Below are 25,692 nucleotides of genomic sequence, written 5' to 3' on the forward strand. Positions count from 1 at the left end.
GTCACATAATGCACAATGAAAAACATCATTCGAAAAACATAAATAATAATCATCAAATGGACAACAAGGAATGGATATCAGAAACAGGGACTATCAAAAGGACAACAATTCGTGGACAACAAAACTGTTGCGTAACGTTAGCTCGATGTGCGGGTGCGTTGTCTTGGTGAAACAGCACACGCACAGCCCTTCCCGGACGTTTTTGTTGCAGTGCAGGAAGGAATTTGTTCTTCAAAACATTTTCGTAGGATGCACCTGTTACCGTAGTGCCCTTTGGAACGCAATGGGTAAGGATTACGCCCTCGCTGTCCCAGAACATGGACACCATCATTTTTTCAACACTGGCGGTTACCCGAAATTTTTTTGGTGGCGGTGAATCTGTGTGCTTCCATTGAGCTGACTGGTGCTTTGTTTCTGGATTGAAAAATGGCATTCACGTCTCATCCATTGTCACAACCGGCGAAAAGAAAGTCCCATTCATGCTGTCGTTGCGCGTCAACATTGCTTGGCAACATGACACACGGACAGCCATGTGGTCGTCCGTCAGCATTCGTGGCACCCACCTAGATGACACTTTTCGCATTTTCAGGTCGTCAAGCAGGATTGTGTGCACAGAACCCACAGAAATACCAACTCTGGAGGCGATCTGTTCAACAGTCATTCGACGATCCCCCAAAACAATTCTCTCCACTTTCTCGATCATGTCGTCAGACCGGCTTGTGCGAGCCCGAGGTTGTTTCAGTTTGTTGTCACACGATGTTCTGCCTTCATTAAACTGTCGCACCGACGAACGCACATTCGACACATCCATAACTCCATCACCACATGTCTCCTTCAACTGTCGATGAATTTCAATTGGTTTCACACCACGCAAATTCAGAAAACGAATTATAGCACGCTGTTCAAGCAAGGAAAACGTTGCCATTTTAAGTATTTAAAACAGATCTAATTCTCGCCGCTGGCGGTAAAATTCCATCTGCCGTATGGTGCTGCCATCTCTGGGACGTATTGGCAATGAACGCGGCCTCATTTTAAAACAATGCGCATGTTTCTATCTCTTTCCAGTCCGGAGAAAAAAAATCGGAGGCCTTAGAACTTGAATGCTCCTCGTATATCAATGTCTCCTATTCAGGCCAGTATCACTTATGGTTGTCAATTACAATTCTTTCATGTACCGGCATTAATAACTAGTAATTAACCTAGGGTGACCAATGCAATTAGTACCTAATAAGTTGTTCAAATACCGGAAACATTAGTACTTAGCAACACATGGCATAACAATTGGTTCATCACCGCTGAGATAATAACGTCCCTCCTGCCGAGAGTCGTGGGTTAAGCTAAGCGTGTACGTGCAGTTTGCAAGACCTGGCCTGTATGGTACTCTCTCGCTGACATTAGCGGACATCCGTTGCATTGCAGAATGGCAGCAACCGTAGTCTGGAAATACGTTCACGAAGTGACGTAGCAAGGAAGTACCATGCTTTATTTGCTTTAACAGATTAAACATTTGATGCCATTTGCATGATATAATAAAGCAGAAAGGAAATTATGCCGACAGTTATACACTGAAAACTTAACAAAAATTCATTTATAGTATACAATAAAAATTCCATCTAGCTGACCTGCTGCCTGTGTCTACATATTATGCCGTTACCTGCTTGTAGCACTTGAAAACAGACAAAGTAACATGAAAAATTGAGTCCTTCAACGTCAGTCTTCACCCTTTAGCACATACTATTTGTAATGCCTAAACAGTAACATGGTCCCTAATTAAAAGATGATTTTGGAGTAGTTTCAAAAAATGAGAATCAGTAAGAGACTACTGGTGATTTTTTTGTGGTATTCAACTACTTACCACTTTTCGAGAACAGAAGCATTTTTTGTTTGCCTGTTTAATTTAATATTTTGATTATACATATCTTGAATCTTTGTTCAATTTCTTCGTTTAGTACAGAAAGAAAAGGGGAAAAAACGAAATCGGTTATTTCAGAAACCGATTAGTTTGAGCGGTTTTAACAGTCAGGTTAAACTGAAGTGGAAAAAAAGCGATATAACCGAAAACCGGTTGTTTCAGTGATAACCGCATCCCTCCGTCGATGTAGCGGCGCTGCGATCCTTCCCCGCCGTTGGTCGCCTACGTGCCTGTAGGGTGCGCGCGCGGTTGGTAGCGGGCGATGCAGGCAGGCGTATCCTCACCCATCCAGACTGTCGCCAGCGTCGAACTCGGACAGGTGACAGAAGCCCATCACAGCAGCTCGATGCGTCCCTCCGCCAGCTCGTCTGGAATGCAAATTACAGAGCAACATCAATATTCTTTGGTGGTATTATTTCAGCCGCGCTGGAAAGAGCTGACGCGAGTTAGTACAAGTATTCGCTCTATACTGATATTTCTGTCATTTTTATTTGTTAGCGTCTTAAAGTTATGCGTGGAAGTTCTTTGAACATCGTGCCAATTTATACAGTCACATGGGTGTTGTCTTCGGTTCATAATTTAAGATATTACACCGAACAAAATGAAAGTACTATAGCTTTAATTGTTCGTAAAATACACTTACTGTGTAGCAGCTGTCGGTACATTGATATAGTCCTATAACACCGGTTAAATATCATTGTCTATAACTCGAAAGTTAAGCATGTTTACATTAAATTACGGAATACTTCGCAACACAGGTCCAAGGAAAGCGTATTGTCACTGCACTGCCACTGGCCCAGTCAGTCCGAAAGAACTGAAACATCAGTTGCCCACAATTTTTAGTGCATCACGCTCACTATGTACTGATAAAGTTATTTCTCCGTTTTCATTTATAACGACCACCAACACTCACGTGTTATGTCAATGTACCAGTACTGGTACTGTCATACCCTAACACACTTTATATTAACGTTCGAGTTTGCACGACAGACATATTTATATGCATATACACCACTTATCTGTACAAACTTTACTTACAAGTTTTCGGTTCATACAGAGATTGACATCGATTTTGTTAGATACATAGTTTGCTTACTTAAGCTGATTTCTGTATCTCATCAGTCCTTGTATTTTATGATTAACTGAGCACCTGGGTTTTGCCGGTTCAAGCCTCTCGTCTGTCTTACAAATTTTGTGTCAGTTTTCCTGTAGTGGTTTTTGTGTATGTGTATTCCCATTCGCTATTCATGCCATGGGTCCGGTTCCCAACCTACGAATGAAATAATGACCTCAACGTTCATGACATTTACAAGGCAAATCTGTTATTAAGTCTGGAACGTGAAAAACTTCTTTATGTATATTATGCCCTGGTAATCCATGGCGCATTTGTTTAAATATATTTAGGCCAAACATGTTGACTATATTTACAAAAATTAGTTTTACGCGAAAGTTTACTTAGTCTCTTATACACTCCTGGAAATTGAAATAAGAACACCGTGAATTCATTGTCCCAGGAAGGGGAAACTTTATTGACACATTCCTGGGGTCAGATACATCACATGATCACACTGACAGAACCACAGGCACATAGACACAGGCAACAGAGCATGCACAATGTCGGCACTAGTACAGTGTATATCCACCTTTCGCAGCAATGCAGGCTGCTATTCTCCCATGGAGACGATCGTAGAGATGCTGGATGTAGTCCTGTGGAACGGCTTGCCATGCCATTTCCACCTGGCGCCTCAGTTGGACCAGCGTTCGTGCTGGACGTGCAGACCGCGTGAGACGACGCTTCATCCAGTCCCAAACATGCTCAATGGGGGACAGATCCGGAGATCTTGCTGGCCAGGGTAGTTGACTTACACCTTCTAGAGCACGTTGGGTGGCACGGGATACATGCGGACGTGCATTGTCCTGTTGGAACAGCAAGTTCCCTTGCCGGTCTAGGAATGGTAGAACGATGGGTTCGATGACGGTTTGGATGTACCGTGCACTATTCAGTGTCCCCTCGACGATCACCAGTGGTGTACGGCCAGTGTAGGAGATCGCTCCCCACACCATGATGCCGGGTGTTGGCCCTGTTTGCCTCGGTCGTATGCAGTCCTGATTGTGGCGCTCACCTGCACGGCGCCAAACACGCATACGACCATCATTGGCACCAAGGCAGAAGCGACTCTCATCGCTGAAGACGACACGTCTCCATTCGTCCCTCCATTCACGCCTGTCGCGACACCACTGGAGGCGGGTTGCACGATGTTGGGGCGTGAGCGGAAGACGGCCTAACGGTGTGCGGGACCGTAGCCCAGCTTCATGGAGACGGTTGCGAATGGTCCTCGCCGATGCCCCAGGAGCAACAGTGTCCCTAATTTGCTGGGAAGTGGCGGTGCGGTCCCCTACGGCACTGCGTAGGATCCTACGGTCTTGGCGTGCATCCGTGCGTCACTGCGGTCCGGTCCCAGGTCGACGACCACTGGCGACAACATCGATGTACTGTGGAGACCTCACGCCCCACACGTTGAGCAATTCGGCGGTACGTCCACCCGGCCTCCCGCATGCCCACTATACGCCCTCGCTCAAAGTCCGTCAACTGCACATACGGTTTACGTCCACGCTGTCGCGGCATGCTACCAGTGTTAAAGACTGCGATGGAGCTCCGTATGCCACGGCAAACTGGCTGACACTGACGGCGGCGGTGCACAAATGCTGCGCAGCTAACGCCATTCGACGGCCAACACCGCGGTTCCTGGTGTGCCCGCTGTGCCGTGCGTGTGATCATTGCTTGTACAGCCCTCTCGCAGTGTCCGGAGCAAGTATGGTGGGTCTGACACACCGGTGTCAATGTGTTCTTTTTTCCATTTCCAGGAGCGTATATAGGGTTAAAAAAGTGGGTTCTGTTTCATTGATATTACCTCAAGGTGATCTCTGTCAATATGAGAGTTTTGTCCCTACAAAAAATACTACACTAAACGTACTGACGTTAACTGCCAGCGTCAAATCATAGAAACAAATCACTATTTTACATATAAACAATTACATAAGAAAAGTGTCTGCCGTTAACTCAGGATGAGGATACACTCAAATTATCATTCACACAGTTTTTCAATGGGCTTTGCCCCTTGTGCATTCTGTGCAAAATTTACTTGAAACGAAGTAGGTTGTTGAAACCTTCCATCCAGAAGACATATATCACTTGATGGTAGGACTTAAAAGGTACTTCTTAAATACTAAAACTTAGGTAAACAAACATCGAAATTCAAATAAAAATAGCATTTACAACGTAGAGATACATAAAGCCATGTCCCATGAAATTATTCTACGAGTACATAAATTTTTAAGTCTTCGTATGGATAAAGTCCTTAAATGTTCATGTTTCCTGGATGTGCTAACTTGTAGCTACTCTTGTGTGGAATGTCTACGATTTTATAGGGCCTTGCATACAGCAGATGACATTTTTTATTTTGTTTTCTCACACTAGATACCTTGAGGTGGGCCCAGGTTGAGCGACATTAAGTTTTGTGTAGGTTCACTTCCATGTCATAAACATACCCCTCAATCACAACTAGTTTCTCAGAAAACACTGTTGCATATTTTGTTAATAAATTCGGAAGTTTCAACTGCTGCCGCACGTCCAAACGTGCAGATTCGGCAACATTCTGTCGAATAAATTCCACAACAGGGCGGATTTCAATTTCTTGACTCTCTCTTTAGCTACAGTTCTCCTTCATAGATAAAGTATTACCCATATACAATAACAGTGGTCAGGTATACAACACAGATATGCTGACAATATTTAGCATGTACTTCCTCAGTACCAATCAATTCCAGAACAAATATTGCATCTAAAATATCCAGTGTTCAACCACCACATGAGAGACCGATTATCCCGTTCCTCTCTCTGATGTAAACCCAACCCGTAACACAGGTCACTGATTGTCACTAGGATAGTGCACTTAAAGGCATCACTTTCTATTAATGGTTCAAACTGTACCTGAGTCTAAGCTAAATGCAATTAGGTACCAATAGCACCAACTACCCTATATCCTTAAACTGGGAAAGGCGGTATTTTGTGTACCTGATACAATTCTGTATAAAATGCGTAATTAAGCACACTTGTTGTAGCTCCAGTATCGAGTACCAAGGTAAGTGGTACATCTCCTATTCTTGCATGGACTCCTACTTTTAGTATAAATGTGTCAGTTTTCTGACACGCACTCTGCTCAACGCTTAGTTCCTTGCATGTATCATTACCGTCGTTGTACGTTAACACATTATGTCATGCAATGAGGTGGCTTTGCTTCTATCCTGGACCACTAGTGGAAGGCAAGGTGTGGTCGATTTTATTTTAACTGCATAGATCTGGCCGGTTAGCTCTCACATACGACCTTCGCTATTGTTAGTCGCTGATTCTCATCAAGCCACATTGGTCCTCTTGCTCTTGCAAGTTATCTTTTTCTTGATTAATTATAAACTGATTTTGTGCAGTAGGTGCCCTCTAATTCGAATACGACTGCCCTGCCTGTCGAGCTTTCCAACTGTCAGAAGTAAATCTATTTGCTTTTGATCATTGGAAGCCTTGATTAGGACCACTAGTAGCGTCGCCAAGGCGGGTCCTGTTTCCATTCCACGGATTGTTGTCGTATTGATTTTGGTTTGGAATTGTAGGCATTATTGCCTTGTAATTGCTGAAAACCACGATTTCCATCATCATTCTGTTACTCATCTCTCCTACAACTGCCCTTGCGGTTTCTGTTGTGATTATTTTTGTTATTTCTCCCGTATTGCGGAGGTTAACTGTCACCGTTTCCATTATTTCGCTTCATATACTCGTATATGAGATCAATGATATCTAATATTGCCATAAACTACTCTAAATCAGTATCTGATGTGGTTATTAACTTTTCCGTTACTGAGACAGACAGTTTAGGTTTTAAGTATTCACAATATTTCTCGTGTTGATATTAGCTCGTCCCAGTAACGGGTTTTACTAATATAACTTTCAATATAACGGCGCATACCACCCTAATTTCGGTTGTACTTGTACATCTCTGTATTGTAAGCTTGCTCGCGTAACCTTTCCTGGATGCATACACACCAGCACTTGGTCAGACACATTTCATTAAATTTCTCTAGCGTACGACAGCTGTCTCCTGCTTCCATAGCGTACAGAGCAGCGTCACCAACGATATGATGTGACGAACCGTATCTTTTACTGTTCCGTCCAAACATTAGGCAGAACATGTTTAATACTTCCTCTAAACATCACTGGGTGAGCTAATTTCTTCTCTGCAGAGAAAGTCTGAAAATGTCTATGTTTAATTACACTTTCCAGTAGGTTGATACTTGACCATTTCGGTATAGCCTCAACAGCTATTGCTGTGCTGTCGCGAATAGGATGATAGGTTCGGGTAGAGGCTGGCTCATACCAGAACTCGTTACCGTATGCTGGCCTGCTCGACACCACATTTCGCTCACCATCAGGCACAATAGCTCGATTTTTCTCTGTTCGTGCAATCCTTGATTTGATCTCCAACCTACATTGCCCAAGGTCTACTCTGAAGTCTGAGGAATATGACTTAATAGAGATCTGAATTTAGTAGCATATTCCATGCTTCCGAACGCTGTTTCCATGGCCCCCCCTCTAAACAACCGTTTGAATTTCAGCGTTTAGATGTTCCTTTGTTTCATTGTCCTTCTTTTCTAGCCATTTAGGTACCTCGCCTTCTATTTTCTCTGTCTTAGCTTCATATGCTCCTCCACATGCTCTGTCTGTCTCAGACTAAGCTGATTTAACTTAGTGTTTACCTCAAGTACCTCAGTATTCAGATCATCCTGTGATGCCTGACACTACTGCACATCAGTCGTTAATTTCCTCACAGATTCAGAAAGTTCTCGGTAAGCATCCTTCATCTGAGTTATTTCTTTCTCATAGATCTTCTCGACTATAACTTCGTCTCGTCTTATCAAGACATTGTTTGTTTGACGGGTGAGATTTTCGTCCCGCAGTTTTTGCCTCTGTTCTAATCTCTCTTCACGTTCCTTAAGAGCTAACTGATCCTCAAGTTCATTATCACGAACCTCCTGTTTCTTACTTAGTTTCAGCCACAATGCTTCGTCACGTTCCTTTTCCTTAGATTCCAGTCTGGGAAAGAATTCCGCAAAAATGTCGGTACTGGGCACTGTTGCCGGTGTCGTATTAATTAAACTTACAACCAATGTCGTCTCTGTGGAAGTGGAACCTATGTTTTGCGGGCAACTCACTTCTAGGATAACGTTCTCTGAGTGACTTTCCTTGGACCGAACTGATTCCGTTTCTGAATGAATATCTTGGAAAGAAGTGTACGCTAACTCACTGCCTTCACCTTCCACATCGTGACCTCTTATGTCAAACAAACTGTTTGCTGCGCTTCTCAGTTGTTGACTAGTGGTAATCCAGTTTTTCAAACCGGCTATTCGGCCAGAAAATGTAGTCAGTTAATTAACAAACGCCTGGTCAAACTTCATTCCTGTATCACACATCACTAACAAGTCATGAAATACCACAGTTTTAGCGTACGTCAGATTTTAAGTTCTTTAACACAGCAACTGTACCATAGATTAGCCTAGAACAATTTCCTAACCTTTCGACATAGACAGTAATAACACGGACATCACACCTAATTTACCGCCAAAATAATTTTATCTTCCAAGTGCAGACTCATTCTGAAAGCACATATACGTAATTGGTTTAAATCAATAGTGCTGCTAAGACTGTACGAAATAATGTTGCAACCAGATACAACCAATCACACACAAAATCAGATGAAGGCAGTGTAGGAACATGATTAAATTTCCACAGATATCCTGCCCATATATGCTATGTAGCATTAGTACATGTTCGTATTCTGTAAGTAAAAGTTCGGCCACTTTCTGGAGAGACTTAAAAACAATTTGCACTGGCCCTTATGAAGGACGCCACTGCAATCCATGCTCTTCAGGAACAGCAACTAAAAGACTTTCTGGCTCCAGAACAACAGCGGAAGTCTTGTACTTCTGGCCATCGGGACTTGACGCACATATTGTCAGCCGCCAACCGCCACTCGATTCCTCAAGCGCCTCTCCTGGGCCCTGCTGTTCCGCCACTCCCACACACACCCTCAGGCACAAAGCAGCCACCCCTCCACTATATACGGGGCCGCTGTCACAGGTTACCAGCTGACAGCAGCTTTTCGTGCGCCCAATGGGTAACCTACATTTCACAAGACTTCGTGCTCACATGACGTCATTTTGACTTCACACGAAGTTATCGAAGACTGCTAGAGCTGCTGTCTAATTTCGTTAGAGTTCGATGCTGGCTGCTTGGGAGATACCATATCAAATTCCATAGTTCATAGTTTTCGTGTCGTACTGAGTTTTACGAAAGTATGCCGTTTCAAGGCAACGGCACATCGAAAATTTATAAAAATACGTCGTTCTTGTTATGATTTATTCTAATTAAACGTTACACAATGACATATTGACAATTGACGCCTTGATGAGATCTAAGTTACAGCACTAAAGCTGAAAATTCGCAAGTTCATGGCGCTGCAGTCGTTATAAGCATGCTGTTACGAAGTGTAAAGTAGCTTGTTCACGTCCTGCCACGTCAGAATTATTTTTCTGCCTTCGCGTTTCTAAACAGAAATACGAGTAGACGTATGTTCTGTAGTAGTCGATGCTATGCACATATAAGAGTGATCTCTCGGCTTCTCTCCCCCTCCCCCTCTGCGTCCAAGGAGTGTTTTCACAACACATTGATTACCTGGTGAAAGAAACTACCACTCAGAACAAACTGCATAGAAAACACTGACACATTTTCTAAAGAATTAAAAGATAACTTAGTCTCAGTCCTCTGTAAAGTATAAAAGAAAATTTACAATTTATGATGTCGAACTGATTGGATGGTTGGTTGATTTTGTGGAGGGAACCAAACAGCAAGGTTATCGGTCCCATCGGATTTGGGAAGGATGAGGAAGGAATTCGGCAGTAGCCTTTCAAAGGAACCATCCCGGCATTTGCCAAAAGTGACGTAGGGAAACCACGCAAAACCTAAATCAGGAAGGCCGGTCGCGGGTTTGAACAGTCGTTCTCCCGAACGTCAGTTCAGTGTGCTAACCACTGCGCCACCGTCAATAGGAGCCAGTGTAATACAGACAAGGAATCACGCAACACTCGGGGGAGAGGGGGGGGGGGGGATGGGCATTACAATAAGTGAGCTGCTGCGTTGATTCGTCTGCTGGAATGGCTGCCCAGCATTCCTAATTGGAGACCAACTCCTGAAATTAGTTTTCAGATTTTCTAAAAATAAACTTATGTTGTTGTGTCACGTAAATAAACTCCTGAATACATGCTTTATTGGATTCAATTATGGCTGAATTCAGCTTATTTTTTGCTTGCAAATCAGCAAGACGTCTCACTTTTGTGGTTGATGTATACGTATCAGGAAAAAATTTAACCGTAGTACAGCCTGTTCAGTAAGTTGAGAAACTATCTCTCTTAAACACTTTAATCTCTCTCTTATCCAATGCCCAGCCCATATAAACGCACAGCTCTGCACATTTACAAACAATTGAACTTTGAGGTTAACGTATTCTACAGTATTGAATCGCGTATCTCCTGTTCTGTGTACTTGAGGTGAAAGTTTTGAACGTCATGTTCTCATTATGTGTTATGAATCGAACGATCACGGCAATGGAGAGAAGGCTCTTTTCGTCTTCGATACACGGTATGACGTCAAAATAACGTCTCATGTGCACAAAGTCTTGTAAACCGTAAGACATCCTCGCCCAGGGTCACGCCACCAAGGCTGAGTGGCTCTGACGCCGCCCGACCAACTGCAGGGCTGGACCATAGGACAATACCGGGCTGCTCCAGCTCCTGTACGGGGAGCTGCTGGCCTTTATTGTCAGCTTGCTGACCGCGACTCACCTCCGTAGGCGTACGCCCGAAGACCAGGCTGTCCTGTTCGCCAGCTGTCCTAGGATCTAGGCACTCTGGGACGAACACAACACTAGAGGGGACACCCACCACGCGCCTCACGGGGCCACGATGTGTAGTACATCAGAAGACACCCACGGCCTTCAACTTTGGCTGTACACTGTCACACTCCCGACACTGTATTGTTGTCTTTCTGCCCCACTCTTATAGTAGCAGTGGTAGTTTGTTTCCTTTGTGCAGCATGGGCTTTATTTTTACTTATTGGAACTACTTTCAGGTTTCTAATGTGGCTTCACTTGTGTTCGATTTAACTTCCGTTGTTCAGTGTCGTAGTTAGCTATTGATTTGTGTTGTACAATGCGTATACGAAGTTGGAGACGCACCATCAGACTTTCTGATAAATTACATTCACAATACCGAAGATAGTGAGAGCAGGTAAGTATATCAACTACCACACAATCAGCTTAAAACCTCCTGTATCCAAATTGCTGCTGTTCGAATGCGAAATCTGGGGATCGCGAAGGGGTTGCCTACCACGCTGGCACCCAGGAAATGATGGACGAATATGTCTGCTCCGGGATATTTCTAAAGTATGTGGAAGACTCATATTGTGTTACTGAACTGAGAGAGTGGGAGAAACTTCGCCTTAACGTTCTCGTACGTGTCACTGCGAAACCCCTTTGTGCGTACGCCGCAGGAGAGCGCGAATAAGGGGGGATGAAAAAGCATAAGCACACTTTTCTGCTTCGAATCACATTCAGACCCTAGAATGTTCCCTGGTGAATCCACCCTGTACACCAGAGCTAACACTGCGGTCACGCTACACTGCAAATGGATAATATCACGTTCGATTGGGTTGTAGCCACGTAATTCGCGTTGGGGTTATAAAATAAATAAAATAAAACATTAATTATTAATTATGTATGATAGTGATTGGATGTAATTAATATTTGCTTATCTGGAACGTGGACGTTTAATTATTCGGTATCAGACGCTTGACAATGGCTTTTTCGCTAATGTAATGTTATTCGTAGTTGACCGTGAAATAAGACTCGAATAATCGGACTTCGTATTTAAATCGTTTCCAAAGACTGCTGCGGTAGGTGTGGACTCAAATCTAAATCTCAATATTAGAATAATTTGCCAGCCATGTCAATACGTCGTACAGAGGTGACTGTCTACTAAACATAAAAAGTTTACACAGTTAGTTAAATCAGATATATTCAACGAATAAGCCTACAGTTAAATAATCCTACTTACTTTCATAAATATAAATTCTTTACAGACTCGAGTGCCTAGTAAGATTGCAACTCGCAGTGTTCTTATATAACATCAAATATGGCGGTGTGCCAGTCAATGAAATATACGTGCTTCCCGCTCCAGTTGTACCAGACCTCTCCTTTCTTAATGAAACATAAGAGTATCGTAATTGTGTTTTTGTTTTATCAGCGACACAGCGCTGCAGTTCTGTGCCATAGGCTTTATTTATTTGGCACAGATTAATTATTTAATTAAGATTTCGCGTTTCCGAGGAAACTCACGCACGGCATGCAAATGTGCCTTTGTAGGGTGTCAACACTGTCAAAGGTTGTCTAGAACGTCGTCCTTTTGCACTTAGCACGGCAAACTGTCATATTCGGTAGCGAAATATGCGAAACTTAACGCTCCAAGGGAAAGTGTGGTTCCTTTCACGACCTTTATGACACTTTTCAACGTTCGGCGTCGTGGTTCCGACAGCTTTCACAGAGGCGTCAGGAGAAGAGATGATATGTTCGTTAGAGGAAGCTCAACTACCTGCCAATGGTGCGACACGTCCACCGTGGCGTTGGGCAGAATTGTCCTGAAATATCGAGCCAAATGACAGAATTAACCCCCCTTACACCTCACATGTACATCCGAGCTCCGTATTTCACTTAATTTTTCTTTCTTTTCTACTTTCGATCCAAATTTCGAACTTCTTCATTCAAATGGGAGAAAACTGAGGTATTTAAAAAATGACCTTTTAATTTTGTTGCGCAGCAAAAAAACTAGTTCATATCATACTATGGTGTAAGATGTTCGAAATTTCTATGAAAATATGTTTAAGCTGTGGGCAATGAAGAGTAATATATAATATTCACAATAACCATAAGGAAAAAGTAAGAAGTAGGAAGTGCTCGGATTAGAAACGATATAAGACTGGAAAGTACTCTTTGGTCACTACTGTTCAATCTATGCATGGAAGTACTAATAACGAAAGTAAAAAAAAGGTTCAGGAGCGGAATCAAAATTCAGGGTGAAAAGATAAAGCCACATGGCATTGTAGGTTGGGAGACCACGAACAGCAGGTTTGGCCACCTAACTGCAAAGGTTTTTCCAGCCTTCATGCACTAGGGCAACTTTTCTTCTTGGAGAGAGAGAATTGTGTGTTTAAGGTGACTGTAATGGCCCTGTATAGCGCGGTGCCGCGCTTGTGTAGGGCGATGATGAGAGAAGGGAGAGGGTGAAACCCGGCGCAAGCACACAGCCTACTCCCCTCGAATAGCACCAAGGGGGCCGCCCAGATAACGTGCCCATCCGACTTAAGAGTAACCATCAGCAGTGTCACATACAATCACTTCATTGGTATGGCATAACGTCTGACAATTACTCTTTTCATCGTCCATCGAACGCGGAAACAGAGACAGAACTTTCAACTCCCAAATGAACAAAATTATAACGACAGTAACCTCCCATGAAACACTGACACGCTTCCACATTGCACCCCCGTGCGCGGGCGTAGCTCAGCTGAAATATTTGACAAAATTTACTGCGCTCAACGCAGTGCGCCCAGTCCGCCGTAAGAGCTCTCTAATCCGGACTTGCAGATATGGTCATACACTGAGGTAAACTGAGGCCCTCAGTGACCATAAGGGTGCGCCAGGAGTGTCATATAGCAATTGGACAAGGCGATCTCGTGCGACAATGCAGTTTCCTCCAGTCACGTCTGCTGAATAATGATGATAAGCCCTCTACACGACCTCGCAACCAAGTAGCCGCCCGTGACAACGTCTTCAGCTGCCGGCTATTTCTCTCGGCCATTGAAGGTCCTAACTGCCACTACCCAGACGTACACACAGAACCAGCCGGAACTCCTCGCCACCGCTTCCGAAGATAGGAAGTTTCCCCTTCCACCGCGTCATAAGTCAACCATTCTGAGACCGCCCCAGACATCGGACTATGGAGTACCTACGGAAGTGTACATGTTGCTCCCAGTCGTAGAAGTCCCGTCCTGGCAGGACATAAAGCACCGAAGGCCTCGAGCTCACCAGTTATCATGAAGCCACTGAATCCCCGGCCCATCTTCGTCGCCTCTCCCAGCTCTACCTTGGGCCCTACTGCCCATATGACCTAGTTAAATGGGGGGGGGGGGGGCAGGATGTATTATCTCACCCTGCATCCATATGGTAACGAACGTGTTACTGACATTATTTGTACGGGTAACGTGTCCGCCATTGGCAGACACAAGCCTAGAGGTTGCATAGATGTCAAATGGAGTTGGTATTCGAATTCTACCGGAGATAAAGATCCGGAACGCAGGGAGGATCGATCAGTTCGTATTTAGTTATTGAAACCACCATTACGCATACTTTCGATTACAGCTTGCACCTCACTTTCTGGGTTTGGACTTTGATTTGGAAGTCTGCTGGGCGGTGTGTTTGTTGCGTATGACGACTCCGACTGTCGTTCATTGGTACTCATACGGTCACACTTCATTTTTTTTTCGCAACATTCTATCTCTATTACGTTTTCAGCTCTTAATGTAATGTCCACGCACTAAAGACTTTTCTGGACACTAGAAATCTACTCTGTAGGAATCAGCATGGGTTTCGAAAAAAGCGATCGTGTGAAACCCAGCTCGCGCTATTCGTCCACGAGACTCAGAGGGCCATAGACACGGGTTCCCAGGTAGTTGCCGTGTTTCTTGACTTCCGCAAGGCGTTCGATACAGTTCCCCACAGTCGTTTAATGAACAAAGTAAGAGCATATCGACTATCAGACCAATTGTGTGATTGGTTTGAAGAGTTCCTATATAACAGAACGCAGCATGTCATTCTCAATGGAGAGAAGTCTTCCGAAGTAAGAGTGATTTCAGGTGTGCCGCAGGGAAGTGTCGTAGGACCGTTGCTATTCACAATATACATAAATGACCTTGTGGATGACATAGGAAGTTCAATGAGGCTTTTTGCGGATGATGCTGTGGTATATCGAGAGGTTGTAACATTGGAAAATGGTACTGAAATGCAGGACGATCTGCAGCCAATTGACGCATGGTGCAGGGAATGGCAATTGAATCTCAATGTAGACAAGTGTAATGTGCTGCGAATACATAGAAAGATACATCCCTTATCGTTTAGCTACAATATAACAGGTCAGCAACTGAAAGCAGTTAATTCCATAAATTATCTGGGAGTACGCATTAGGAGTGATTTAAAATGGAATGATCATATAAATTTGATCGTTGGTAAAGCAGATGCCAGACTGAGATTCATTGGAAGAATCCTAAGGAAATACAATCCGAAAACAAAGGAAGTAGGTTACAGTACGGTTGTTCGCCCACTGCTTGAATACTGCTCACCAGTGTGGGATCCGTACCAGATAGGGTTGATAGAAGATATAGAGAAGATCCAACGGAGAGTAGCGCGCTTCGTTACAGGATCATTTAGTAATCGCGAAAGCGTTACGGAGATGATAGATAAACTCCAGTGGAAGAGTCTGCAGGAGAGACGCTCAGTAGGTCGGTACGGGCTTTTGTTGAAGTTTCGAGAACATGCCTTCACCGAAGAGTCAAGCAGTATATTGCTCCCTCCAACGTATATCTCGCGAAGAGATCAGAGAGATTAGAGCCCACACAGAAGCATACCGACAATCCTTCTTTCCACGAACAATACGAGACTGAATTAGAAGGGAGAACCGATAGGGGTACTCAAGGTACCCTCCGCTACACACCGTCATGTGGCTTGCGGAGTATGGATGTAGATGTAGATGTAGATGTAGATGTAGATATACCTGGTACCTGGCAGTGGCCTGTCTAGTTTAGAGTCAGGTTACAACAGCTGGAAACGTTCTGCATCTCGAACGTCCTGGATACGCACTTTAACTTCTGGTGTGACAGCAGCAAGACCTCTCAGTCCTCACGGCATCTTTTGGGGAAGAGGGGCAGCTTCAGAACACTGTAGAACTACAGTTGGACGATAGCAGATCAGTCTTGAAATGCAAAAGCTACTGAGGTACGGAGTGCTCAAAAATGATAGGGAAGAGGGGGGGGGGAGGAATGGTAAGATGTCGGGGATAATTTTTACTGAGCTATTAGCACATAGATTTCATTCGCACATTTTTCTTCTAAATGACAAATGTAAAATTGTTTTGGAAACGTATCTACACATTTCACTGTAAAAACATTTGTTAAATTCAATAGAAAAAACAAATATCCATGAATTTAATAACAGGTATAATCTACATTTCGCCGAACTGATTGTTATTGTTATCGGCGACATTATTAAATAATAAAATTTTTAACTAGCTATACAGTCACTCTCGTTTCAAAACAATAAATGAGATATACTTCTGGCTTATTGGCCTTGGCATAACAAGTCGACTGGTGCCTTCGAATGGTAATAACTAATGGACAGGGTAACAAATAATCGGTTACTGTAACAGACAGTGAGGGACATGAAGAAATAGCATTTAGACTGTTAAAACACCAAGTTAAACACAAATCAAATCTGAAAAATAAAATCACGGCAGACGTACAAACATGTTTGGCTACGATTTTTAAGAAATTAAAGTTACAGCAGAATATAAATCAAATAGCTATTGCTAAGAGTTGTAACCTATATTCTGCTTTTGCACTCCCTAAATCAACATAACTTAAATACAGCAAACAGTAACTATATAAAAATAGGATTCCACAGCTGGGGTGATAGTAAAAAGAAAAGACAATATTCATCCATTATAATGTGACTCAGAGGACTTTCAGTACGTTATATCACTCACAACAAATGTTCAAATCCTCAAATGTGTGTGAAACCTTATGGGACTTAGCTGTTAAAATCATCAGTCCTTAAGCTTACACACTACTTAACCTAAATTACCCTAAGGACGAACACACACACCCATGCCCGAGGGAGGACTCGAACCTTCGCCGGAACCAGCCGCACAGTCCATGACTGCAGCGCCTTAGATTCAGAACAAATGACTGCCCTCAAAACAAACACGAAACACCACCACGGAAAACAACAACAGTTAAAGTATGATGTGAGTCTCCAGTGAGATCCGAAAGAACAATGTTTAACGTAAGGTTCTCACCAAAACATTGTTCCTGTGTAACGATTCTGGAATAAGGAATTCATAACCATCGGCGTAGTGTGCCAGTATTGATGTACTCGGGGTAACTTCCTTCTTAAGGCGCTTCTCGAAGTTAAAATCCCGGCCATGACCTCACGAAATATGCCAGAAACAAACGCCCGAATACGAGAAGCGTGTAATAAGTAAAGTATCACATTCTTTATGAAACTAGGTTGGTTTTATTCAGATCTCCAAACCATCATATTATTTACCACTCTTTTGGCTACAAAATCCTATTTTTCACCTTAATCTCCATTCAGTTCGATGGTCTTACACCGCCTTACTGGGAGGGTCAGTATGCCCGCATGGTACCACTCCAGTGCTCGACGTCGGTGGCCAACATCTTTCAGCATCAGTAACATCCCTATCACCCAATTACTACTTCCCACGGAGTGCTGGGCTAAACAGATGAAATTCGGAAGGTGAGAGATCCCGTCTGTAAGGTGGATGAGGAAGAGCAGTCCAATGAAGTTTTGTGAGGTCCTCTCGGCTGCGCAGACGTGTGTGAGGTCTTGCTTTGTCATGTAACAGGAAAAGTTCGTTTGCGTTTTGTCTGGCAACCAACACCCTGCAGCCATTTCTTCTGAATTGATTGTTGCACTGTGATAGACAACATCAAACAGAATAACCCTCAAGAGCCCCAGAAGACCATCGCCATGATTTTACCGGCTGAGGTGGACTCTGGACTTTTTCTTATGAGAAGAGGTGGCGACACTCCATTGATTTCTGGTTTGTTTCCGGTTCGAAGTGATGAACTAATGTTTCATCGTCTGTAACGATGTTCGTCAAATTGTCACTGTCAGCCCCGTAACGAACAAACAATTCCACAGAGGCGGTGCTTCGTTGCTCGTCAGAGTCTTATGTAAGGCGGCGAGGAACCCAATGGGCACACACGTGTGAGTACCCCAATGGTGAACAGTTGCATCAACTCTGCTAACAGAGACATCCAGTTGAGCAACGTCGATCACCTCCAATGAGAGTGTCCGCACGTTCCAAGACTGCAGGAGTTACAGCTGTGTTGGGCCGGCCGGCACGCAGATCGGACAGGTTTGTGTGACCTTGTTGAGATGATGACAGACGCATTGCCCAGCGACTCACCCTGCTTTTGTTCAGTTCCAGGTCTCCGAGGACATTCTGCATGCGCCTGTGAATATCTGCGATGCTCTGGTTTGCCACCAAAGAAACTCAGTGACAGCTCCCTGCTTGGAACGCAACTCAGTTACAGACGGCATTTTGAAGGACATGTACGGCCCCACCACCGATCGAAACCTCGTGAATCATTAGGGACTGAAGCGAGAATATTCCACGATGTCCCGTAATAAATTCGGCATTCCTTCAATCGAAATTAGACCAGAAAAAAATGTGTTGGTTTATTTACTGAACGCCTTTCGTAGAAGCCTTCCGCTCAGGCACAACAGGGAGCGATACCAATATGTGGAATCTATGAGTGGAGACGCTGTTCGCACTTCTTCCAGCACAAGACGTGATAGCGTTACGGAGATGTTTAACAAACTCAAGTGGCAGACTCTGCAAGAGAGGCGCTCTGCATCGCGGTGTAGCTTGCTCGCCAGGTTTCTAGAGGGTGCGTTTCTGGATGAGGTATCGAATATATTGCTTCCCCCTACTTATACCTCCCGAGGAGATCACGAAAGTAAAATTAGAGAGATTAGAGCGCGCACAGAGGCCTTCAGACAGTCGTTCTTCCCGCGAACCATACGCGACTGGAACAGGAAAGGGAGGTAATGACAGTGGCACGTAAAGTGCCCTCCGCCACACACCGTTGGGTGGCTTGCGGAGTATAAATGTAGATGTAGATGTAGAAGACTGTTCCAAGAACCACGACAGCTCCGCTGAAGTCAGCAGACGCCGTTTGCCCCCTTTGGGCAAGGTAGACACGTATTCGCGAGTGTAGTAAAGATAGTCACACATAGAACATCGATTCCGCGCTCTCGCACGGGTCAGAAAATATGATTATCATATCATCTTGGTAACAGAAAACCTCACTTTAGTACCGTTGGGAGAAGTTCTGGAGAAAGATGGAATAGCACGTAGCTGAACACGATGAACATTTAGGTATTTTTCCAAATCCCAGAAATCAAATTTAACAAGGAAGCAGAGTAGCAATGAAATGAATTGAATAATGAGATTCCTGACATCCGGTAAAAGCATATGCCATTGGTTACTAAAGACAGAATGCCAGTCAACAACGTACAAAAGCAGTTCGCTACTTGAACAGCTTTGATGCAACTCTGCATGTTAGTCTACCCTGTGCAAGCCTCTTCATCTCTTAAAAGCTGCCGCACTTTACATGCACTTGAACCTGCTAATTGTATTCATCCCTTAGTTCCACAATACCATTTTCACCGCCCACGTTTCCCTCAACTATCAAATTGACGATTCCTTGGTGCCTCAGGATGTGTCCTAATCAATTGTTACCATCTTTTAATCGCGTTGTACCATAAATTTATTTTTTCTCTCATTTCGGTTCAGTATCTCTTTATTAGTTACTAAATAAATCCATCTAGTCCTTAGCGTTCTACTGTAGCGCCAAACTTCAAAATCTTCCAGTCTCTTCTAGCGTGAATTAGTTACTTCCAAGTTTCACTTCCATATCAGGTGATACTCCAGACAAATACCTTCAGAAAAGGCCTCGTAACATTTAAATTTATATTAGATGTCCCCTCTTTCAGAAATGCTTTTCTTACTACAGCTAGTCTGTATTTTATATATTTTCTGCTTCGGTCATAATCACTTACTTTTCTGTCCAACTAGCAAAATTTTTCTATTACTATTGGTGTCTTATTACCCTAGTTTCACCTTTGTTCCCGTTCATTATATAACCACTTTTCAACGCATTATCCATTCTATTCATCTGTTCTTCCGCGCTCTTTACTCTCTCTGACGGAATTAAAATGTCATGGGCAAACTGGAATGTTCTTATTTCTTCTCTCTTTAACTCAATTCCAGATTACTACTGTTTGCTTCAGTGCTTTCTCATGGGAAGCAGGCTAAAACCCTGTCTCACTCCCTTCTCAGACACAATTTCCATTCATGTCTTTCGACTCGCATAACTCTGTTCTGGATTCTCTACAACTTGTAAATAATCTTTCTTTCATTGTATTTCGTCCCTGCTATCTAAAGAATTTCAGAGAGTTTGTTACAGTCAGAATGGTCAAAAACGTTCTTTAAATCTACAAAAGCAATAAACCTAGCTTTATCTTTCTCTAACATACCTTCTAAAGAGCGATATAGAGCGAGTACTGCCTTGCGCGTTTCTTCATTTGTCTGGAACGCAAACTGATCTGCCCTGAGGTCCACTTCTACCATTGTTGTCTATTTTTATGTAAACAATGCATGTCAGTTTTTGCCACTACGACTTATTAAACTGATAGTCAGGTCATATTAACACATACCAAAGTATATTCCGAGTACCGATGCTGACACTGCTACTGCTGAAATTTCATTAACACGATAAGTTACGCAAATTTAAAACCTGTATACGCAACTAAGTACTTAGGGGTTACAATTACGAATAACTTAGATTGGAATCATCACATAGATAATGCTGCAGGGAAAGCTAACCAAAGAAAGCGATTTATTGGGGGACCATTTAGAAAATGTAACAGCTCTGCTTACACTACTCTTGGGGTTGCAGTCATTAAAACAAAATGGGGTTTTTCGCTGCGGAAAGTCCTTCTCATGAAATTTCAGTCAGCAATTTCCTCCTCACTGTGTGAAAAATATTTCGTTGGCGCCCACCTACATAGGGAAGAATTATCGTCATAATAAAACAACAGAAACAGAGTCCGCACGGAAAGATGTAGATACAGATGAATCGCAAAAAACGTTTTTCTGGTTGGGTCAGCAGCATTATATTTGTTGTGGCTTCTTTATAACATTTTATTCTTTCATATTACTGTTTACCACCTGGTCGTAGTAAAATCGACGAACGCGTACAAATCTTCCATCCAGTCTCGTGATGTCGCGTTTGGAGTGGAAGATAAAGACAAGAGAAAGCCAAGATATTAAATTCTACACTTGTGAATACATTCACTATTGGGCAATGCTATCAGATTGCAGCACACACTCTTAAGCCGTCAGTCTACTGGTAGCTGCGAGTGTGCAACGTGTACTGGGTTAACCGTTCAGTAATATATAGAGATCTCGGTCCTTCCATGCCTGTACTAACTTCTAAAGTACATACCGCCAAGTTTACAGAACCTGGAACCCCACGATGAGGCTGAGTTCTTCAAATCCGCTAATTTCTGCAGTTCTTCAAAAATTTCACCTCACATGTGCACCATTTCTGCCGCTATTAGCTCCGGGCGTCCTCCGGCTCTGAAGTTGCCCCGTGACTTCAGCAGGGATGCACTCTGCAGCAAGAGTGAGTCTACTGTTTGATGGTAACTGTGGTCGCCTTACAGCAACACGTCGCGGACGACTGACCTGGGCACCGCAGAAGTAACTCCTGACAATGCCAACGGTTATCACACAACTATGTACAACTCAACACATGACCACGTCTTGATCTTCACTCAAATTTATTTCTTTGTGGAAAATCAGTGATATTCTTCTGTTGTCTTGGAATTTAAATCTCTTGCTATTTAATGGTTATCTTCTCGGTTATTTTCTTGTTCCATTCCATTTTGCCCACTGCTCTTTCACACTGGGTGTGAAACGAATGTGCTGCATAACAATATGCTCAGGCATTCCAATCTGTTGCAGTCACCGTTAAGCCGCGGCCCTATTCTGTTCAGAAATGGGAGAGGAGGGGGAAGATCCATTTCTTTTAAGGAAATGTATCATACCCCTCGAGGATAGAATGTACTTCATTTGAAGCCTTTCCCTCACAGATAGACGCGCCGCTCTTTCGTTCCTGTATCCCAGTTCTCGTACCATTCTCGTATTACGCATGAATTGATTCACAGCGATGTGTTTTCGTTTTGCCTAAGAATATCGGCTTGGTAGTAAAACTGAGAGAGGAAGAAGATTAATTGCGTTCTGTAATATATTTTAGATGGTGATAGCGAATATTCGGTTCAAGAATCACAAGAGCACGAGGTGTACTTGCCTTGATTCTACAACGACTTCTCACGTGTCATCGAAAGATTAATTCTTAGACAGACAGCTTGTTCAAACACGACACATTTACCAGAATAGCATACCAGAAGCAACGGTCAGTAGCAAACTCTGGGAAGAGGGAGTGATAAGTCTTCTAACCAGTTCGGTGATTACGGCCACGATTTCCTCCCTGCTATGACCCTTGGTCAGGGGTAACGTCTTTGATTATTAATCAAAACGTTCTCGGCCCAGGGTTCGAGTTCAGTCACTGTTTACATTTTGAACAAAAATCATCAGCAACTGCTGCTGAAAACTTTCGGCATGACTCTGATTCTGACAACGGGCTTAACAAAGAGAGCGGAAGAGTGGACAGAGGTTCAGGGCAGTGTCTTGCCCTTGTAATGGGAAAATGCCCCTAAAAAAAGGCTGAATAATCAGAATTCATCAACAGCATGACAATGCAGAAGACAATGGAAACAACTGCATTAAAGACACGTAACCCGTATCCACAGGGCATGTGACTGTAAGTGAAAAAATGTCATGATGATCTCTCCATTGGCAAAAGATTCCGGACTAGTCCTCTGGTCGGGTGTCCGAGAGGGGACTTCCAAGTGGCAGGTAAGCACGAGAAAAAGATTGCATAGCCAACGAAAGGTTAACGTTCTATGAGCCGAGTCGTAGAATGGTAGAAGTTTGAACGTAGAAAATCTGACAAGGGAAATACTAGGGCTCAGTCTAGATACAGTGGGCGTCATTGTAGTCAAAGGGAAAGAAGACAAGGTTTCCTGGCCAGACGAGTATAGAGTAATATCAAGAGTAGCCGAGAATGGTGTAGCAAGAGTTGGATTCGTTATGAATAAGAATGTAGGGCAGTGGGTGTGTTGCTGTGAACAGTTCAGTGATATGGCTGTTCTCTTTAAAACCGACGGCAAACCAGCACCGACAACAGTAGTTCAAGTAAACACGTCGTCGTCGCAAGCAGAAGATAAAGAGACAGAGAAAATATAGGAGGGTACTGCACTGGTAATTTAGTATGTAAAGGGAGAGGAAAATCTAATAGTCATGGGAGACTGGAATTCTGATACAGAGGAAAGGATAGAAGAAAGGGCTATATAAGAATATCGGCTTGGTAGTAAAAATGAGAGAGGAAGAAGATTAATTGCGTTCTGCAATATATTCCAGATGGTGATAGCAAATATTCTGTTCAAGAATCACAATAGCAGGAGGTGTACATGCAAAAGGTCGAAAAATACAGAAATACTGGCTCTGAGCACTATGGGACTTAACATCTGAGGTCATCAGTCGCCTAGAACTTAGAACTACTTAAATCTAACTAAACTAAGGACATCACACACATCTATGCCCAAGGCAGGATTCGAACCTGCGACCGTAGCGGTCTCGCGGCTCCTAAATGAAGAGCTTAGAACCGCTCGGCCACAGCGGCCGGCTCAGAAAGACTGGAGTTAGATTATGGTCAGGTACAGTTTCCGAAATCAGATATTGTATTGCAAGGCGTAACCAAGGGCAGATAGAGACTCAGATCAGAAGTTGGTAATGGTGAACAGTAGGCTGAAATTTAAGAGAGTAGTCAGTCCGAAGAGAATAGTCAACGCACAAAGAGGTGGGGTACGGAAGTACTAAGTATTGAAAGGACACGCTTGAAGTTCTCTAAGGCTATAGCTACTGCGGTAATGAATAGTTCAGTATTGAAGAGAAGAGGCAGTCTCTAAAAAGGACAATGATTGAAGTTGGAGAGAAAAACGTGGGTACAAGGAAAGTAACTGCGAAGAACCCATGGGTTATAGAAGAAATACTGCAGCTGATTGACGAAAGAAGGAAGTACAAAAATTTTCAGGGATTTTCGTGAATAAAGGGCTACAAGTCGCTTAGGAATTAAATAAATATGTACTGCTGGGAAGATAAATAGCGAAACAGCTATACGAAAAATGTGAAGATATCAAAAAAGAAATGATTGTCGGAAGAACTGACTCAGCATACAGAGAAGTAAAAGCAACCTCGATAACATTAAGGATGCAATTGGAATTCCACTGTTAAATTCGAAGGCGAGAGTGGATAGGTGGAAAGAGTACATTGAATGAGGGAGAGGACTTACCTAATGACATGGTAGAAGAAGAAGCAGAAGTCGATAGGGAAAATATAGGGGATCCAGCGTTCGAATCAGAATTTAGAAAAGCTTTGGAACACTTAAAATCAGAAAAGGCAGAAGGGGTGGGTAACATTCCATTGGAATTTCTAAAATCATTGGGGCAATTGGCACGATGGTGTCTAGAATGTATCGGACTGGCGACATACAACCAGACTTTCACAAAAACATCATCCACAAAATTCCTAAGACCGCCAGATCCGACAAGTGCGTGAATTATCGTGCAGTCAGATCAACAGCTCAGGCATCCAAGTTGCTGATAAGAATGGCAGACAGAAGAATAGAAACGAAAATTGAGGATCTGTTACATGACGATCAGTTGGCTTTAGGAATGTCAGAGGCACCATGGAGGCAGTTCGACGTTGCGGCTGATAATGGAAGCGAGACTGAAGAAATATCGAGAAAAGTCCATACGATTTGTCAATATGGAAAAACCGTTCGACAGTGTAAAATGATGCAAGATGTTCGAAATTGTGAGAAAAATTGGGCTAACCTGTAGGGAAAGACGGTAATGCACATTATGTACAAGAACCAAGAGGGAACAATAGGAGTGGAAGATCAAGAGCGAAATGCACGGGTTAAAAACGGTGTAAGACAGAGGGTTGTTTTTCACCCCCTCTGTTCAAAACGTAGGTGGAAGAAGAAACGACGATTATAAAAGAAAGATTCAAGAGTGGAATTAAAATTCAAGGTGAAAGAATATCATCGTTAAAATTCGCTTATTACATTGCTGTCCTCAGTGAAAGTGAAGAAGAATTACACGATCTGCTGAGTGGAAAGAACAGTCTAATGACTACAGAATATATATTGAAAGTAACTCGAAGAAGGACAAAAGTGATGAGAAGTAGCAGAAATGAGTACAACGAGAAACTTAACATCATAATTAGTGATAATGAAGTAAAGGGAGTTAAGGAATTCTGCTACCTAGTGAGCATAATAACCCATGACGAACGGAGTAAGGAGGGACAAAAAGCAGACTTAGCACTGGCAAATAGACAATTCCTGACCAAGAGAAGTCTATTATTATCAAACGTAGTCTTAATTAGAGCAAGAAATTTTTGACAAAGTGCGTTTGAAGCACAACATTGAGTAGCAATGAGACCTGGACTGTAGGAAAACCGGAACAGAAAAGAAAATGTGTGTGAAATCTTATGGGACTTGACTGCTAAGGTCACCAGTCCCTAAGCCTACACACTACTTAACCTAAATTATCCTAAGGACAAACACACACACC

The sequence above is a fragment of the Schistocerca cancellata genome, chromosome 1, assembly GCF_023864275.1.
Source record: "Schistocerca cancellata isolate TAMUIC-IGC-003103 chromosome 1, iqSchCanc2.1, whole genome shotgun sequence".
NCBI lineage: Eukaryota > Metazoa > Arthropoda > Insecta > Orthoptera > Acrididae > Schistocerca > Schistocerca cancellata.